Consider the following 20,480-nt stretch of genomic DNA (forward strand, 5'->3'; position numbering starts at 1 on the left):
TTTCTTGAATTAATATCAAGAGTAGACACAACAATGAAGAATCATAAATACTGCCCCTTTCTGACTCCACATCACTAATGCCCCTTATTAAGCCTTGCATACATCACAAATATCATTCCATGGATACATACACACAGCACCCACAAACATGTTGGGGTGAGGTGGAGTATCCATATCAGAGACGACTGGGCAGAGAGTGGCTACAAATCAGCCATCTGAAGCTGTCTGCAGGCTGCTTCCTTGTCTTGAAATAGATTTCTTTGTATGGTTGCTTTTCAAGAATAAATTTGCTTTTTGCAGAATTCGTGGTAGAGTCTGGCGTTAGCACCACAACCTTCCTGCCTCAGCTCCTTTCCACTCTCACAACCAATGTGTTAGATTCAAGATATCAGCACTCAGATTGAGGCCATCTTACAGGAGGGGCAAATAGCTTCCTACGGTTGAGCAAAAGATCTCATTCCAGATCCAGCAACAGCTCCCTTAGATAGTACTTCCTTCATTCCCTAGCATTTTCTCTTCCATAAGAATTTGTACTTTTCTTTTGTGACACTGAAATGTTTTTATTGGTGGCATTTCATTGTCCTACTCCAAGAAGTCAGAGACATATCAGTTTTGCTTACCATTGCTTAACCAGTATCTAAGTTCTAAAAGAATAAAATAAACAATGAAAAAGAGAAGCATAGAATGAGAAGATGCATATACCTATGCTAAGCAAAAGTAACTCATTCAACAGAAAAGATTCACCGGAATTGATTCAACCCTTAAGAAAGCTTTGTGAAAAAAAGAAAAGAAAAAAAAAAAGCTTTGTGAAACATTTCCCCCAAAGTCTCTGCTTTCTGGGTGTCCTTCCTCTCAAATACCCAGATAGACTGAGTCATTTTAAGACACGCTGGCAGAAATCTTATACCACAGCCTGCTTTCTGCTTCAATTGCCTCTAATTTTGTTTTCAAATTCTAAATCAAAACACTTTTCTCTGCCACAACTTACCACTGCAAGTGTTTATGCTACGTTTATTTAATTTCACAAACCAAGGAATTGTTAAAACATATTGATAACAATTTCACTGTATCCTAAAAACAGGCTACCGGCTGATACTGAACTAATTAATATTGAGCTCTAGGTACTCTCATTTGGTCTAATGAGCACATACAGTATTTATAAAGACTATTTTGTAGCAATAAGAAGGCTCAGAAGTATATAATCTATATCTGCTCTTTAGATTTTAAGCAATCTTCTCCTTTTTGCCTGCTTTGAATTCTTATCTCTAAGACAACTGCCCACACTGGGCTCTGTGTACAATTTCTAAAGTTCAAGGCCAAAGATAAATATTACTATTTTAAAATTCATCTTCTTTCTAGTAGGTGAGTAAATATGTCATATTACTCAGCCTGTAAGTGTTTAACGATCATAAGATAAAACCAAAAAGTTTAAGCTTACCGGCACTTCATATGCCTGACCTTAAAATGGGCTACTACACTATAGCAATGAAGACATTTAAAATCTTCTGTACAGCATCCACCTGCCATCATAAAAAAACAACAAAAACTGACGAACTCTGAAACACCAGGATGACCAAAATTCTTCTAGTCCCTAAAAATAGATGTTTTTCCCTCCAGTATTCAAGACAGCAACATTAAACTTCATTTTGGTTTGTGTTAACTTGATTTACTCTAAAAGGAGTTTTTTTCTCCCCTTGGCTCTTTGCTTTCACTTAGAGAAAACATAGCCTATGGAAATTTTTAGGTAGACTGTCAGTGTTACAATACACAATGTATATGATCCACTTCTCTCTTGGTACATCATTATCAATCACTAAATTACCTGTGTCCTGAACAAGAAAACAGGAATCAAGTGAAGTGATCTTGTTTATTGTAAGAAACTGATTATAAACACACTTGCAAAAGGAGCTATCCACCTGGTGTGAATCATTAGATAAGCTTTGCATTTTGTACATTTCACAATAGTTAGGATGATGTAATATGGGCAATTACACACAAGCAACTAGAAAGTTGTCGTCGAAAATAGCTACAGCACAGCTGAGGTTTACTCTGGGCCTGGGGTTTAGAGCAAAGCAACAACCTACCTAGTGAACAAAGCCAGTGCAACTGCAAAGGAAACCTGGAGCTGCATTTGCATAGCATTTTAATCATATGTGCACGGATTACGACTCTGTAAGCTAGGGAAGAGGGGAAAGGCAGCCTGTATTTAAAAATGAACAGAAGGTAGACAGTGATACTCAGTGGCTGGATCTGATCCAGCAAATATCTAGTCATTTCAAAAAGAAAACTGGTTAGTATATTAGGACTACAAAGAATCTGATCAGAAAATGGTTACAAGCTACCTAACTTTTAAGGCTTTTTAGAAACAATTTTGATTGTTTATATTTCTTTTTAAAAATATACTAAAATATAGTCACCTAAAATTCAATTCGCTCACTACTCATCTTAGATATAATTGATGTTTTATGAATCATTTTCAAATCTATGGCCTCCTTAATTCTCTTTTGGACTAGACTATTTTAAAACAAACCAAAAATATACTTTACCTTAAAATACTTTAGTATCTCTGATACATTAAAGTCTTCCTTTCCCCCTTCAAACACATTTAGAATTGTCAGCAAATGAACATAATACAGAGTCTCTCTCTCTCTCTCTCTCTCTCTCTCTCTCTCTCTCTCTCTCTCTCTCACTCACCTCACTGACTCACTGTGTGTGTGTGTGTGTGTGTGTGTGTAGTGTCTAGTGCTATCATCATCTTCCATTAGTATTGTGCACGTGTTACAACTAGTGAACAATATTGAAAAATTATTATTCAGCTCCCTGTTATTTCATTGGCAACAATTCATTAAAGTAAGAATGTTTTTCTTTCAGGATTCACACACTTCATCCAGTGTAAACACTGGAGGAGAGAGTCAAGATTTTGCTCTTCTCCCTTTACCAAGCCCCCTGGCCTTTTCTTAAAGTATAAATTGGTCCCCAAATGGCCTTACTGGAATTTGAGTCCCTGTTCTTTGCCACTTCCATATTTTATCCTGAAACTAAGAACATGATATAAAATATATTTCTAGCAGGAGCTCATGTTCTGGGATGAAGAAAGATGTGTCTGGGAACTGAAACTCCAAAGTTCTTTACCATGAGCTAGCTATTTAAAATTCATTTGTAAGTCACTTGCATGAAAGCAAGAAGAAAAACCAGTGGCCCTGAAACATAACCCAGGTCTGCAGATGCATCAGGTCACAAGAGAAGAAAGGTTTAGAGGCAGTATGTATTAAAGTGCAAGTCACAACCCCAAGCCAGTGGTCCATGAAATTGCCATCTCCAGAGCTTGCTAGCTAATGGAGATGCCCAGCACAGAGTCACATAGGAGAAGGGTTGAAAAATGCCATATTAAGGCCTAAATTGATATCCACTGACTCTGGAAAGAAAAAACAAGGGGGATAACATCAGAGAAGGACCTTTGAGTTTTTCACCAGCCCATCTAGCTAACTCTAATTCATGTTGGACCTTCTCCAACTTTAAACGGAGCTATCAAAAAGCATCACAGTAAAGAACAATGAGAAACCATCAAGGAGCCCAAGGAGCCAGTGTGAGCACAATACTGTTATCTCAAAGGAAATTAATCTACCTAATACAGAAAGGTATACTGGGACGAAATTTATCTACAGTAGTTAAATGGAAGTAAATGAAGGTATTTCATAAGTGGATGGTGTCGCCCTATAGTTACTGTACATTGCTAGGGGATATATGAACCCATTACCTCATTTCAGACTGAAAGTTATAAACTGGATAGCCTCTTAAGGAAAAAAGAGATGTTTTAAGACCAAGTACTTGTTGAAGACTTACAGGACGTATGTTGCTTCAACGCTTACACTGAATGCTCACAAAACATAAATAATCTTTGAATCTGCAAAGTAGTGACTGTTGTCATTTTATAGATGAGGAAGCTGAGGCAGAGAGAATATAGTTTCTGTGTAGTCACTCGGCAACTGCTGTAACTTCTAAAAACAGGTATGCAAAAAAAAATAACTATTACATGATCATCCAAAGTGGCAAGCCATGTCTAAAACCAAGAACTGCTTAAGAAAAAGTGTAAGGGCAATGTGTAGACTCTGACACCACCATCTGATGAAAGCACAAACTGGGAAACAGGCTGCTCAACAGACAAAACACACCAAAAAAATCTTCACAAAAAGAAAAAAATCATGAAGAGAACTTATGTAAATATACCAATGCCATTAGAACTAAACATGACTAAAGAAAAAGATCTGATTTCCCCAATTATTCAATTGTCAGACATTTTTAGTCAAAACATTAATACAATAGTTTGTAAAATGTCATATTCCATCTGAGAGAATTAAACAGAAAAACTGAAATATATTTTAAAATACAAACAATAATATTTTCCATATGACTTATTAAAATCCATCGAAGTATTAATAATTAAAATAGTATGTGGTAGTACAAAGCTAAATAATCGATCCATGCAAAGCATATGGATAGCTTTATATATTATATATGCCCATAGCATATCTAATAACTTAAATTATAATGTTTTTAAGAAGCACCAGAAAACGGAGGGTAAAGTGTAATAAATAGTAGTGAATCAACCCAGTGATAGGTAACAAATAGCTGTAACTGCTAACCCTGTAGCTGTTCACAATACATTTCATAAAAGTACCCAAAGAAACACTATATATGAGTTGAGAATAAGCTTGTGGCATAATAGCAACAGAAGAAATCACAGACTGAACAATAAAATGTTCTCTGTATATTCATCCTAAAAGAGTTCAGCTCTTGGAGTGCTGGCTCACATGTTTATTGCCAGCACTCACTGGGGTAGAGGGCAGAGGCAGGTGGATCTCTGTGAATTTGGGGCCAGCCTGCTCTACAAAGAGAGTTTCGGGACAGCCAGGGCTATATGGAAAAATCCTGTCTCAAAAAAAAAAAAAGGGGTGTTACTATGTTGTTAACATGGTCTATACTCTGGGTTCAACTCATAATAAAAAATCACATATAAGCTTTTTTGTATTAAATAGGTCAAAAAATTTACCTTAAATATATGTGTATGTGTATGTATGAGTTATTCCCTATTGGTATGTTGTTAGAAACAGCAAACAACAAAGCAAAATTTTTAAACAAAAAGAAATCCAAATTGAGACTAAAATTAGATGAATATTCTTCATTTTTACTTCTCTTTTTGAAAATGTACTATTTTTTCATACACTATATCCTGGTTTTAGTTCGTCCTCCCTCCCTTACTCCAAGTTCCTCCCTACCTCCCCTCTCCTCTGGATCCACTCCCTTTCTTCCCATCATCAGAAAAGAGCAAGATTCTGAGATAACAACCAAACAGGACAAAATAGTAAAATTTAAGATGCAGCAATAATGATTAACATCCAAGTTAGACATGGCAAACTAATAGGAGGAAAAAGAGTCTCAAGAGCAAGCAAAAGATCCAGAGACCCTCTCATTCTCATACTCTGGAGTCCCATAAAAATATTGAGATAATAGCCATAATATATACACTGAGGACATGGTGCAGACTTGAATAGGTCCTGTCCTTGCTGTTTCAGTCTCTGTGAGTTCATATGAGCCTTGCTCAGCTGATTCAAAGGGCTTTGTTCTCATGGTGTCCTCCATCTCCTCTGACTCTTACAATCTTTCTGCCTCCTCTTCTTCCCTGGTTTCCCTGGGCTCTAAAGAGAGCAATTGAGTGTAGACTTCCAATTTAGGAACTTCCTCTCCTCTCCCCTTCTCTCTCTCTCTCTCTCTCTCTCTCTCTCTCTCTCTCTCTCTCTCTCTCTCTCTCTCTCTCTCTCTCTCTCTCTCTGTGTGCATGTAATTTCTATCTGTGGGTCTCTGCATCGGTTCTCATTTTCTGCAGGAGGAAGTCTCTGATGTTATTTATAGATTTCATCTGTGAATTTAATCATTCTCCCTCTGACTCTATCTCTTACTCTTATTCTGTCTGTTGTTATTTTTCAACAAGTACCTACTCTAATTAATTGTCCATTTATCATTACATATATTTTCATAGATATGTAAATAAATAAAATATATGTTATCTTTCCCCTCCTTTTTACATGAGATTATACTACACTGCATACTTCTTAAATATCTTAGTCATCATATTTAGAGAGTTTTGTGTATCAATATGTCATAAGCTGGGTTTTTTTCTTCACTTCCAGACATAGTTTCTATTTTTTCCATTTCAATATATATTATAAATTTTGTACATATTATGCTGCACATGGCCAAGCATGTTTGTCTAATGAACTCCCTAAACAGAAAATCTGTAGGCTAAAAGCTACATGTGTTTACAATTTTGAGTAAGATTGACAAATTTCTTTCCACTGGAACTCATACCAATTTAACTCCCACCAAGAATGTGTGAAGCTGCCTGTTTCCCAGCTTCCCATCCTAGCAGTACTACTTAAAATATAATGATGTGACTAGGGGGTGTGTAGATGTGTGTTAGAATGCCTGCTTAGCATGCCCTATGCTCTAGGTTTGATCCCCAACACTGAAAAATAATAATGCTTTATGACTACAATAAAATCAGATCATAGACATTTCTTGAGGAATAACCATAACTCTTTAAACCTTTAGATCAAAACAACTTCTCTACTATGGAATTTAGTGTAAGGAAAAAGCAATTTTATAAGTGAGCCTTCATCAACATTATATAGTTATTAACATGTAAGTAACGTGTAAATAGAATCTAAATCAATACAATCCCAATTTTTGTCATCATCATCTAGGGTTTTTTTTTTATATTGACTTTAGTGGTGATACTAATTTACATAATATTACAGGTTTTAGCTGCTGCTTTGCCATATTAAATTCTTCCAAATCCAGGCTTAAAAGCAATTAAATATTTTAATTTCCTGGAAATTCTCTTCTCCTAATCCAAAATCTTTCATCACCTCGTCACAAAGAAATGAATGTTAATCTTTTCTATAAGAGAATCCTTAAGAAACAATTTTAAATATTCTCAATATTTCTTCCAATGAAGAATAATTTTACATTAAGAAACTTACAAACAGTGAAGGATTTGCCTTCAATTTATAGTCCCTTCTGTGCTATCACATATGAACATGCAATAATAGATCACTATTTCTATAAAATTCATCTTGTCATAACAAGAGCAAACTTGAAATTCAAATCTAAAGGCATTTACTTAAATAGATGCACATAAAAGAAATACAGTCCTAATGAAGACTCTAGTCCCCACTTATGTAACGGGCAGTCTGCAGCTTTAGGCTGCAGGTGTTTTCCTGTTTGCTTGTTTGTTTCTAAGGAAATACTTCATTCATAATCAGGGTGATCCCTTGCAGGCGTCTCTTCTAGCTATGATGTAATGGGTGCAGGAACTGTATGTGGTTTCTTTGTTTCATGAGAATTTTTTCATAATATCTCTACATGTTGTTGTGCATCTATAAAGATCGATGGAAACAAATACTTTACATTTAGATGCAGTGCTGGCCATGTAAGGAGACAAAACAAGCATTCCAAGGGAAGCCGTGTTTTCAATTTCTGAAGTTCAAAACTGCACTGCTAGTCAGAGAACCACTCAAATGATTATACTTTTCTTAAAAGGGGTGAATTCATTTTACCTTCCTAAAAAATAGTTGAATTCTTAATTTTCACCATCTTTAATGACCACTGATTCAATAACACCCTCTTTTTGTTTGTTTGTTTGTTTGTTTGTATGAAAATGTTGGGCTACCTAGTTATACCAAAGTAATGTGTATGTCTCAGAAGTAAGGAGCAGGGGCATGAAATCAAACAATACAGAATACAAGATATATATATATATATATATATATATATATATATATATATATATACTTTATTTTTTAAATCCGCAAACTGTCCACTCAGTATTAAAAGTATTGCCGACAAACTCTGCCTAAAGTGCAAAATCTATGGTATTAAAAATTTGTACAGGTTGCAGTTAGCAGTTACTATTTTAAAGCTCCTCGTCCTAAAAATAAGATCTTAAAGCTTTTAAAGCAGATGTCTCAAGCTGATGAGAGCAATCTACATTTACAAGAATATACAGATGAAGAAGGAGAACAGTATCTTTCCTAACACTAGTTTTCACATTTTAAAGATGAACGTTAAAAGAACATATTAGTTTTAAATGTAATCCTTCATGCTTGTTTATTAATTGGAAGAAACCTCCAAGACAAAAAATGTAAGAGGAAAACAGCCAAAATGTAATTGAAAATGAAAATAAGAAATGTATTTGTTCTAGTCCTCCTCAAAATAACTTATCCAATCTGTCTGTGTCCTCTCTCTGGTCCTTCATACTCACTATACAGTCTAGCAGCTATTTTTTTAAAGTAATTGGCTTTTTCCCAAAAAAATTGTATATTCAAATAAATGTAGAAATTTTGAAAAAATCAGAAGAATATATGATTTCTTATATCCTATAATATACACCTGTATATTCAGATAAATTATAATGCGTGGTGGCACCCCCTTGTTTTATCTCTCTATCTCTCTCAGCTTTAAAACAAATGGAACCAATGTGTATGGGTTGTTCTCTTTTTATTCCATTTCTTTCCAGTTAATGTGCACAATGAACATTTTCCTACATCACTAACTATTCTTCAGAAAATTATTTTTATCTCACATCATTCTAACATACATGTATACACTTAATCATTTATGTAAGATGATCCTTGGCTATTTCCAATGTCTTAGTTCTATAGGTTATACTGAGATTAACACTGTTACACAACAGATTCCAATGCAAATCTAAAGCCTCTCCTTATGATATATTCCAAAAGCAGAAATAGATATTATAGATCTATTAATGTGTATTGCCAAGTTGCCCTCAAGAAAGCCATGAATTTCATTGATTATACTCTATGGAGCAGTTTATCCTACCACATCCTTAGCACCCCTGAGTACTGTTTTTCTATAAAGTTTGTTAATGTGATTAGTAAAATCTGAAATCTTGCTCATCAAATTACTGTCTGTGACCGTTTAAGATGATAAGTTGGTGATGATACATTTATGGAGACTTTAGCTGATATTTTATACACTTTTGTATTGTTTGATCTCAAGTAATAACGATATATCATTTTTAATTAAAAGTTAATAGTGTTATTCCATTTCTATTACCTGATTAACTTAACTGAAATATTTTTAAATGCCATGGCTACTATCTGATTGCTAAACTGAAATATTTTCACATCTATTGCCATCTTATAGATTCTCTATGAATTCCCTATTTGTGTCCATATTACATTTATATCTTAATGTTTGCCTTTCTATTGATTTGTAAGTTATTTTTATATAAGGGTATTTTGCAATGTCCCTTTATCTAAGATATCTTCCCTGATCTTCCTAAAATATTTCTGCTTCTTTGTATAACACACATGACTTAAGCTCTCTTATATTTAGACATCACCTTCAAATTTTTATTTATTATTTATTTATTTATTTGCTTGCTTGCTTGCTTCCACTCATAAAAAAGCAAATTCAGTGGGAACTAGAAACATCCTTTGCTCACTTTTACAGCTCCGGTGCTGTGAGTAGTGACTAGCATGTATTATGTATTTTACAGATACCTGAAGAATTAATGAATTAATAAGATATAAAGTCTTTAATTCATAGAAACAAAATAGAATGATGGTTGCTTGCGGTTGAGACTGGCAAAAGTAGGGAGAAATTAACCAAATAGTACCAAGTTTTGATTATAAAAATGTTCTCTAAGTGTCTGATATGCAGAAGAGTCACCATAGCTGACAACACTGTATTGTACTCAACATTTGCCAGGAGGTTAAGACTTAATGGTTCTCACTATTTTTAAAGTGGCAAGTATATAAGGTGTTGGATACATTAATTAGATTGATTATGGAAATTATTTCACAGTATATATAGACACCAAAGTACCAACTTCTGGACATTACATGTGTAAGATTTCCATTTACCAAATAACTTCAAATAAAACTCTAAAACAAAGTGAATAAATATATTTTATTTAATTGCCATATAAATATAAAATCTTTTCTCAACATATGTGTTTTTAAAAATATTTTTCTAATTGTCAACCAACCACATAGCATCTTCTACTAACTTCTGATCATCTAAGCTATGAGGGTGAGCACTTACTATCCTTTCTCTCTATTTTTCCAAGTTGAGTAGAAGAATGGTAAAGAAAAATGTTTGCAAATATTTAGTGGCTAGTTAATGGATACATAATTTCAAGACAATTTTAAAAAAAATCTTGATGACTAAACAGTACTTGCATTCACCAAACTGTGCTAGCAAATCATCATAGCAGGCCAGGTTTTATCTAAAACAAGTGAATAACCTGTAAAAGCATGTATCTTTAACCACTAAAGAGCTAACTCATCAGGAGCAAAAGACAGTCAAAAAACAGCTGACATTGTACAAAAGGAATGATATACAATTGACCTGTCTCTCAAAAGACTACTGGAAATGAGTCTTTAGAGGTTTTCAGTAGAACACCACTTCCAAAATTGTTATCCACTGACTTTCCCAACCCCTGGAGTAGTCACTAATTCTCTAAAAGAAAGAGATTGTCTTACTGCAAACAATGCCCAAATCCTGCCGAATGCAATCTACCAGCCTCTGACATGTATTGGTTTTAATAATTCTGGAATAATAATATCCAGTTTGCAGACAAACATCTACTTCATATTTTGGCTCCCAAATAAAACCCCAAGTGCCCCGTATTGATTTTGCAATGCTAAGTTAGCCTCCTCCTAGGGACTGAAATTAAAAATAACACCACAAAAATACATTTTTATTGAATTCTGGCTCTTTGCTGATAATCTATAGCAAACAACAAAATAAGCAAAGCCAAGCTGAACTGCCCACCATGCCAATGAATCCCATGAAGAATGACAATCAGTGAGACATATTGTTAAATGTACCTCATGGCTAAAATATTTATCTCAACTGCAAGGTATTAAAATGAGAAAACTTCCAAAGTGGAAGCTTCAAACAATTGTATTAGACATTGCATAATTTGATTAGCTTGACCTTTGAATGGAATAAAAAGCCACTTATTTCCATTAATGGCATAAAATGTTTGTATTTTATCAATATGCACAAAAACCTTTCTCAAGAATAGCGAGCTTTTAAAAAAAAACTCACTGACTTCCAGCTTATGAATTTTTAGGTAGGGTGAAAATCATCAACAGAATTTATAGATACATGGATCTATCTTCTCTGTAAAGTCCTATTTGGTCGGCAAGAGGATTTATCCCTAGAACAAGTACATAGTAAGTAAAAGAAGATGGGAACACTCATTGCTGCCTTAATGGAAGAACTAGAATTGGATTGTATGGCATACTCAAATGATATATATACTCACCAATATAAAATACGCTATCTTCATTTAACCTATACTGTTACTGGCTGTAGCTAACCCTGTTGCCTTCAATACAACCAACAAAATCAACATTAACATCTATATACTCAGACCTTAGTGCAATCAGCATTATGAAGCTCTTCAAACTATTGCTGCAAAAGTACATACAATTGGCCTGGAGATGAGGCAAATGAGAGACTGGAGATTCACCAATCCAGTCCCTTTTCATATTATTTCAGGTTTGATATAAGCTGGTATTTGTTTGGATTCTTCAAAATTCTTCATATCTTAGATTCTTAATTCCTTACTAATAACATGTTTCAAAAAAGCAAAAGTCCTTTTTATGAGGATTCGAATTTTGTTTCACCAGTTTCACTAGTGAAACTAGTCCCTATTACAGGACTGTAGATTGCTACATCATCATCTTTAGGGGATGCAGTGACTCAGGGTCAATCACACTCTCAAAAGAACTATACTGATGGAGTTTTGCAGGCTCTGAGAGTTAGGAGGGGAAAGCATTGCACGTTTCCAATACATTTTCTCAGATGCCAACAACGATGAGAGTTGTATAATCACACACCTTTGCAGCTCCAGATTTTTTTCCACTTACCACCATCTCTTCTTGAGGGTACCTGATGATCAGATGTAGACACCAAGCAATAATTCCCAGCATCCCAGCCTTGAGAGCTTCTAACAACTTTTCTCTAGCATGTCACCACACGATGCATAGCTTGTGAAAAAGCAATTTCATTTTCTTTCCACACCAAGCATTCCCATGTTACACTGTTACTGCAATGAAGCACACACCCTTTTTCCATTTCTGAAGAATTCCAAGTAGAGGTGAAATGTAAAAAGAAGTGATCTAGGGGTATAAGAATGTAAATACAGAGAATATTCAATAAAAAAAATGGGGGAAAAAAAAGAACACAGATCCCAATAGCAAGCTCTCGGGCCATGAAGAAAACTGGTGTTTCTTCTGTAAAATTTGATATTTGTTTCTAAAAACACAGTAGCTACTTGAAATTGTTTCAGAACTTTAAAAAAAATCAGGTAAAATCCCATTATGAAAGGGAAACATCATTATTTAATACTGATGTCAACATGTTCTCGTTCCTAAACCCCAAGGAAGAAATGTGACCATCAGCATACTCTGTCACTTGAAAAAAAATTATCCTTGAGAAAATGAAAAAGCTCTGATTGCAGACGTGATCAGTACAGCAAAATTACAGTCAATGCCAGTCTTGAGCACAGCGTGCCCATGCCTTCACCACCATCTCTGTGATTGGCAACATCAAGAAGGAGTTGAGTCTTCCAATAAGTCATTAAGCATTTCCTGTAGCCAAATGAATCCACCACTCTCCCAGGTGTCAAATTTCAAATGGTAATGTTTATTGCACAGAGATTTTTACTTATTAAAAAAAAACTGCTCAAGGGTTAAACCAATCCCTCTGACTACAGGCAGTCTCTCCCTATACTCATGTATCCTCATCAGAAATGGCTGTATAGCAAATTACCTATGCATGTTGGCAGTCTAAACCAGACAGACTTCTTCAAATCAAACCATGGGAATTAATGAGAGGGACGAAGGCTTTAAACAAAGACAAACTAAAAGAGACAAAATGGAAAACAGTCCTCAGGAAATAATTTCCAAAGAATTAAACACAGTTACTCTAGGATATACTTTAGATGAACTTCATATTCACATGCAACAGTGATTACTTGCCAGCTTCTCACTAAGAATCCCAAATTAAAAATCATCACGGAAAGGTCTACCCTTGGCCACACATTAGGGCAATAGCATTGACTTTCTCACAAAGGCAACTAGCAGAGGGTAAGAGAAAGACCAAGAGGGCTCTGATGATCTAAAATTCATAGATGTGTCTCTTAGCAGCCTAGCACATGTGCATGCAGACACACACACACACACACACACACACACACACACAGAGAGAGAGAGAGAGAGAGAGAGAGAGAGAGAGAGAGAGAGAGAGAGAGAGAGAGAGTAAAGAAGGATCTAACATTTCTATTAAGATTTTCTTCCTGCCAGCTTACGCAGGGAATCCATTTTGTCCAGAAGAACAAACTACAATCTGAGAAGAGGTGCCCTTCATGCTCTGGAAATTAGATTTAAGAGCAAACAATCTAGAAATGTGAGGCCTCCAAGGCCAGTTACTGGTGGTGCTGAAGGAGAGCAGCTTGCCACAGAACAACAGCCAGATGGGGCCCAGTGGGAGAAGCTGAAAACTGGCCACCCTGGCACTCAGAGGCTTAATGGAGCATCAGAAGACTATGCACACGGAGACAGTGCTTAAGCATCTGCCATTAAGAAACTCTGGTCTAGTCCACTAACACTGGGCTCAAGAAGCACACAGGCCTGACACCAAACTTCTTGTCTAAGTGTCAAATATGCACAAGTCTCATGGTGGCTGCTCCTGACACTTGTTTCCCAGTCTGCCAGTCTCCTTATATCTGAAAATCCATTCTCTCCCTTCCCAAATACTCCATTTAAACAAAACCTATGAGGGAATCCTTTTATATTCCCAAGGAACTTTTAGGCTGTACCCAATCCAGGAAATCCCCATTGACCTGGGGAGATTTTACATACTAAATCAAAGTGGGGGGGTGAACTCTAGAAGGGACAGTAGAAAGAACTAAAACACATTCCTGGCAGTTTTTGTGCCATAGGCTTAGAAAGAGTGTAGAGGGAGGGGAAAGTCAGGACTGAATTGGGAAGCTATCCATTTTTATTACAGTGTTTATATCTGTAGCAAATAAGAAGTATTAACATTTGTTACATAGAAATGACATGTCTCTGCCTGGTCTGGACTCTATATATTTGAACTGTTACAAATTTGGATTTTTAATCAAGTGAAAATCAACCAGATATTAGCCAGTGAGAATTCGAGAGCCAGTTACCTTCCAAGGGAATGAGGAATTTACCCCAGTTATCAAGCTTTTGTAAATCTTACTGGGGTACTGAGCCCCACTTTAAACAAACAATGTAAAACTCCAGACTTCCAAAGGAAATCTTTTAAGAGTTGATTGTTCATTTTAGGTTAGGATCCTTTCCTTAAGACAGAATACTCCGTGGGTTTCTTTAAATAAAGAACTCCACAGGTGGTTAACTAACAAAGGGTCTAATTTGCAAAACAAACACTCACTAACAGCTCTTTGGGAATGCCCCTACCAACAAAGGTTTATCTGTAGATCCTCCTAGAGAAGACTGATGTTTTTTTATTCTCAAGGGGAATGCACTTGGATGCTGAAGAGCTAGTGTCAAGCTACTTTGGCCACAAATGTATGAACGTGGGCAGATGGTTTGCTCTAGGGCAGGAGGTACTGTGCACTGAAGAGAGGAGCTCACATTTACCCCTGGACTGCATACTCAGGCCCTCTGTTTTACTTTTTATTTTAATATGAGAGTTCAGTAAGTTGCTTAGGGTGGTCTTTTAATCTACACTCTGGGCCAGGCGGGATTTAAATTTGGGACTCATCTTCATCAGGCCCCCTGGAGCCTGTCACAGCTGCCCACCAAGGCTAGGACATTTGCTTTTCTCTAAGCACATTTTCACGACCATAGAGTCCTTTCTAAGAACTATTTCAAGAATTCTATGGTGCTTTGTGGCCACAGCCAATGTTTTAAGCAAAACACTAAATGAAAGCCAAAACAACTTCTTCATAGGAAGCCAGTGACAAGCTTCTTGTTCATCATTCCTCTGGGGGACACAGGCAGGCATTAGTAAACTGGAAGCTGGTGACCCCACTAAGCCGCCCACACAAAAATCACTCCTCATACTCAACAGGAAATGAAACTTGAAGAGCATTTCCCTCTGCAAACAACTGACCCTCTGGGACTTTCACTTCAAACCTCTCAATTGTTTGAAGTAAATGAAGCACACATTAAAGGCCAGCCAGTCACACATCAAGATATCCAGCCTCCTCTCAGTGGGGAGAAATGGCTGCTGCAGCACCAGCTTCCCACCTCCCAGACACAGAACTCTTATACAGATGCCTTTATTTATCCACATCTGAGACACTATCCAACCAGGCTTGACTTCCCCTAAGCCATGGAAAGTAAGACTCATAAGCAAAGGTGTCAACATTTGAAAGTCCAAGTGGGTACCTCGGGTCTACTGCAGAGCCTTAAATGAAAGACTGTAGCTTTTGCCAGGAGGTAACTCCGTCTTTTTTTCATTCTTCTAACTCCTCCTGATAAGCTATCTGAGACAAGTTTCAAACGCTGAGCCCAGTATGTGGATTCAACCATAGAGCAGGGCAAGTTAAGGGAGGAATGGGGACAGCCCTTTCACTTGGTAAGTCTGACTAACAAAAGAAAAGCAGGTTTGACCACAATGGTCCTATGATAAGAGGCATTCCAAAGCCCCAGAGCTTTCTCTGGAAAATGTCCTGCCTCCAGTTCCCTGGGGAGAAAAATCTCAGGATCATTAGCAAGCACTCTGGCTAAGCTCAACTTTAGTGAAGGTGTACAGGGAGAGAGATGATCTCTCAGGTAACCAGTTAATTGCCAATAAGGAATGATAATAATAAATTAGCAAATACTAATGTAAACTAACTCAGTTCTGCAGCAGTTGCATGGAGACGACAGAGGAATAGTTTATTCTGGAACACATCTTGCTAGTTGATGCCCGCTGGGAGACGCACTACCTCAGCTAGAAGTGAAACAAACGGGCCCTGTAAACATACAGCAGGCAATGGGTGGACCAAGAACATCCACTAGTAGAAGTAGAGTCCTTGAGTTTTGAAGAAAGCCAAGGGTGGTACCGGAATGAATTGTTTTCTACTGCTTCATCCTGTAGCCTCAGGATTTCTTTTGACCTTTATAGATATGACTTCAGTGAGTCCAAGATCCCATAATAACAAGGAAATGTTTTTTTTTAACTAAATTCACTGGAGAAAATGTTTGTTGGTTTTAGAATTAGTGATGTAAATTTAGAATTTAGTGATCTAAATGGTACTGTGTGATATCCATACTAGCCAAACTATCTTCATCATAGTTCTTAGGTTTCTATCGCTTTCTGAATCTGTTGTCTGCCTGATTGGCTTGTGGTTATCCATACCTAAAACTTTTTTCAAGTCATTGCAAATCCCTAACTTCTTTGTTTTAAGAAACAAAGAATGCTGAGATATTTCTTTCGTTTTATTTTTCCTTCAAGACCTAAATGTTGGGTTGTTTTGTTGTTGTTGTTGTTGTTGTTGTTGTTGTTGTTTTTGTATTTGCCATAACATAGACATGAATTCAAACATTTTGTAGGACTGGAAGCATTCATTATGCTTACTGCAAAAAAAAAATCCCTTTTCAGATTTTTTCTCTGCTACATTACTAAAAAATCTGATGCCCAAACAACTGGAGTAAACCAAGAAAGAACATGCACATGTGCATACATGTACACACACACACACACACACACACACACACACACACACCGATGTTACACATCAAAGATTCTATAGTTTGCCGGGAAATGGTTTTAAGTGGAAAAAAAAAAAAAAAAGAAAAGAAAAACCAAACCAAATCCCTCGAATCTCTAGATATCACGAAAGTTTCTGCTTACTGTCCCTCATGAAGAACTGTCAGCCTCAAATCATTCAGCATCTGAAACTAAAATTTGAAAATATCTCATCAAACATTAATATATATTTGAACTATTCACCCATCCTGAATGTAAAAAGAGACAGACTTTACCCAAATCTCAATTTTTCATAGGAAAAACATGAGTTCTATTTGCTCCTTCTAATGACGAGATCCCCTACTGAGCAAAAAGGGCAAAAAGAATACTAATGTACAAATGAATAACATTTTTTAGCACCTAGAATCACCCACTATTCATCCTTCCATTTACATAACATCAAAAGGAATAAAAAACATGGCACACTAAAGGATTCTCAGAAAAAAGTTCAGATAATTTTAGAAAAATGTTAGCAAACTAAATATCCCTAAAGTATTTCTTCTCCTTTTCAATTTCCTTTCTTTTCTGTTCTCTCTGTCTTTCTGTCTCTCTCTCTCTCACACACACACAAACACAAACACATACACAATCTCATTTACAAATAAACTCTATAAGCTATATAAACTAGGATGCCAAAGAATGTGAACCACACCTTTGAAATTAAAATATTTAAGACACAAGGCATCACTAATTCTACAAAAGCCTTATGCAAACAGTAAAGACACCTTCCACTTTACCTTCTCATATTTGTGTACAAAATCTTAAGATTGCTTAAAATTGTTGTGGCTAACATCCCAAGCAACAGCAGAGGACAGGAAAATATTCATTTCTGGTTCTATGGGAAGCTATCTCTGCAGTACAAGAAAGTCCAATTTTCTAGACCAGTGCTCCACTCCCTTTACCTAACCACATTCAAAGCCTTGTTCCCAAGTTCTCATACCTGACAACATTCAAAGGTAACTATGTTATGGATTTTAAAAAAGCCACCCTCAAGGATAAGGATAATTAATGGTAGAGCACTTGAGAAGCATGCACACAGCTCTTTGTTTGAGCCACCTTCATTCAATTCAGCACCAAGCCTAGATAGCTCAGCAGCAAATTTACATAAAAATGATATCCGGGTTGCCTTGGAGGGAGAAATACTGAGTAGATCTTAGTGTAATACTAAATACAAAGGAACAGGTGGTTAACACCATCTTTGCATTGTCCATTTAGTAGTTGAATCCTTCAAAAGATTTTGCCTCTCCAGCTAGACTGAATACTCTGAAAGCCGAAGTTTCTTTCCTTACAGGTATTTGGAATCTCCAAGCTTACCTGCTACATAGCTGAGGGCACTGAGCATTATAAAAGTACTTAGTAATTTGATTTAATACAGTGACGATCCATCTCAAAGTGAAGTGGAGTTGGAAGCAGCAATGGGCAAACACACTGGTTCTGAGTCTTACTTGATATTTCAAATAAGCTTTCTCACTGTTTAAATAATAAAGATCATGTGTCATAAAAGGTAACACAGCAGAAGAATCTAATGGTCCCAATCTAAAGAGTAAGAATGTCACACATTATATGCTTAGGAAGGGGACACCATCCAGAATTAAAATTGAATTGTCTTTTTTTAAAATGCTCTCTGACGTCAAAGATCCAGTGTTTTATCACTAGAAAACAGCAGATGCAATGTTTGCCACATTCTATGCATGCAATGATTGCTATTGGTTTGAGTTAAATAACAAATAGAAATGGTTTCATGAAATAATATAAAGGATAATTTAATGTCATTATATAACTTAAGAGAAATTTCCATAGAATCATCTACTTACTACATCATAGCATGTACCATTCTGTACCATAATTGCTTCATAAGTGAATTGTTTCTTGGATGAATTAGCTAATTAATGGGAAAATTATAAATGTAGAAAATACATCCGAACATTATTATTCTAGGAAGTCCATGGCACAAAATAGTAACACTTAGCATCCCATAATGAAAACTACTTGTTTAGAAGTTGACCTCTTTAAACTGTGCATTCATTGTATTTTTTGATTATTTTATTTCTATTTGTCTTTGGAGCTACAGAACATAGAGAAGTGTCTTATAACGAACACACACTCAATATATGTCATTTGAATAAAAGTTCAGGGGCTTCTAGTATGAAAGAAAAGGAGAAGTGCTGTTTTCCTTAATCAGAACTTCATGATCAATACAAGTTAAATATCTTGGTGGATGCTTGACTCTGAACTTTCCAGAATCGTGTACTGGTAATACACATATAACCTCAGCCTAACCCTATACACCGGATCAGTGGACTTTTGTTGGACAAAGAGAGTATCTGGCTTTAAAAGTCGGGGAAAGCATCAAAATTAAGACTAGCTTCCTGAAATTCTTTGTTTTCCTGCCCTAGAAAAAAACTCAGAAAAGACACCAAAATATTAAGAGAACCAAGAAATCACAGTTACTATCTCCTGTTTCGCCCACATATTCAATAGATAGCATGACTCTCTTTTCTCAGGAAATTGAATTGATTGTAAAATGATCATCGAATCTTTAGGATTCAATACTTTTGTCCACCATCCTGAACAATAACAAACCAGCAACCGAATACATAATGTTCACATTTTTCAACTTCATTGTTCAAGAATTACTATAAATCAATAGTCTAGTCACCAGTGCGTACTTATTAACTACATAGAACCAGCCTAACTTCCTCTTTGGTCAAACAGACTGGAAAGACATAATCAAGTGAATAATCTGTTACCAATGGTAATTCTCCAATTTTCACGTAAAACAAAGTTAAGGACAATTATAAGCCAGACACATCCTTTACAATCATGTTTTATTTTTCTTGGAAACTTTCCATGATAGATTTACCCATTGTTTTAGTTGAGAAAACCGAGGATACAAAGGGGTTCCATAGAAAAAGGTCACTCCTAAATTCAAAATCATGATCTATATGATTCCACTGCAAACCCTTACCTCTCTATCTCCAGTGCTAAACTATTAGAGGTCCATGGTATCTCTCCAAGTAATTTATGAGACCCTGGCAGTAATAGCGGTTAATACATAGAACTGAATTTACCTGACACAACACTAGACTTTCAATAACTCTTTGTTTATAGAATTATATATTCAAAATACCGTGCTTTTGCTGAATTGCTCAGTAAAAATACTTCGTTTTCTATGCTTTTAATTCTAGTAGGAATTATTTTCCAGGAACTAGGAGACACAATGAAACAAGATAAATGGTCCTAAGTACCCTTTGCCCTACAAAACTGATATAAACAATATGGGTCCATTTTATGTTCCCATGATTGCCTACCTGTATCAGTCTGAATCATTTCTAAAGGGAGTAAGTAATATTCAAACACTTAAGAAGTAGAGAGCAAGATGATCTTCTCCTCCCTTTCTGTGTGATCTGCTCTCTGGGTCTGAGCAAGTCCCTCAGCATCTCTAAACCTTTGTTTTATCTTCCACCAAAGAGAAATCTATCAAGATATCTGATTGTCAGTTTCTAATGAGATGATGTCTATACAAGTACCCTGAAAAATTGTTGAATTCCACTTGAAATCTATAGAACATCTTTTATAGCAACTAGGAAGGGATCATGTCTTCCAGTATATCAAATTTCCAACCAAAGAGGAACTTAAGCATTTCATGAAAATTA

The 20,480-nt window shown here is 36.0% G+C and overlaps 1 protein-coding gene across 3 annotated transcripts in view; it reads right to left on the bottom strand.

The window, feature by feature from the left end:
• The window catches only part of PCDH19 (protocadherin 19), a gene marked incomplete at its 3' end in the record, with an annotated part of 94,304 nt that overhangs the window by 66,953 nt on the left and 6,871 nt on the right, over positions 1 to 20,480 (bottom strand). The gene's annotated exons all lie outside the window — the stretch shown is intronic.

This window comes from Micromys minutus, assembly GCF_963924665.1.
Source record: "Micromys minutus genome assembly, chromosome: X".
Classification (NCBI taxonomy): domain Eukaryota; kingdom Metazoa; phylum Chordata; class Mammalia; order Rodentia; family Muridae; genus Micromys; species Micromys minutus.